We start from the raw sequence: 739 nt of genomic DNA on the forward strand, positions 1-739 counted from the left end.
TCCGATTTTCAACAGGAACATTTGAAGCCCAATGCTAAGTGTTTCCTGCTCAATTATCCAAACACCATTGTATGGGTAGTGTCATGAAATTTTCTCTCCCGTACCTAAAGAGTTTTCTACATTATATCATGTCATGGATATCATGCTCTGCTTGTCCTTGGAAAGGATATAACCTTGAAATATGTGTTTAAACACATTTTCCTTTCCATTCTTCTGCTTCATCTGATAATCATATTTTCCTTTCCATTGTTTGGTTTAACTTTTCTGGTGGACTATATGATCTAAGCAGTATTAATTCCCTGCTTGTGCAAACACCTCGGTGTACAACTCTGTCAGTAAGACCCTGTTACTATTGTTGGTGACATTCCGGTAACCACCGATGGACGAGAACTTTGCCTATTGGTCCGCCTCGTTTCAACGAGCAGGAAAATGGTTCTCTTCGTCCCTCGCCCTTGGTACCGACGATGTTGCTGACATATAACTGACAGGCTACCCTCTGACATGCCTTGCTATCATGATCGTGCAAGATGTCACCGCCCTTCCTACTTTTAACCCACATGGTGGGCCCATAACCCACAGTTCCACAGGATCGAAACCTGACTCTTATGTACACCCCCTGTTTTCAAGGTTGTTCCTCGCACCTGGCCTCGTATGTAATTCACGAGCCACCTTCAGGTCTGATATCGGACACAATACTTATTCCCGTTGCTTTGACCTTTCACGCCCTATAACCGGCATC

The sequence above is a fragment of the Triticum aestivum genome, chromosome 4D (assembly GCF_018294505.1).
Source record: "Triticum aestivum cultivar Chinese Spring chromosome 4D, IWGSC CS RefSeq v2.1, whole genome shotgun sequence".
NCBI classification, from domain to species: Eukaryota; Viridiplantae; Streptophyta; class Magnoliopsida; order Poales; family Poaceae; genus Triticum; species Triticum aestivum.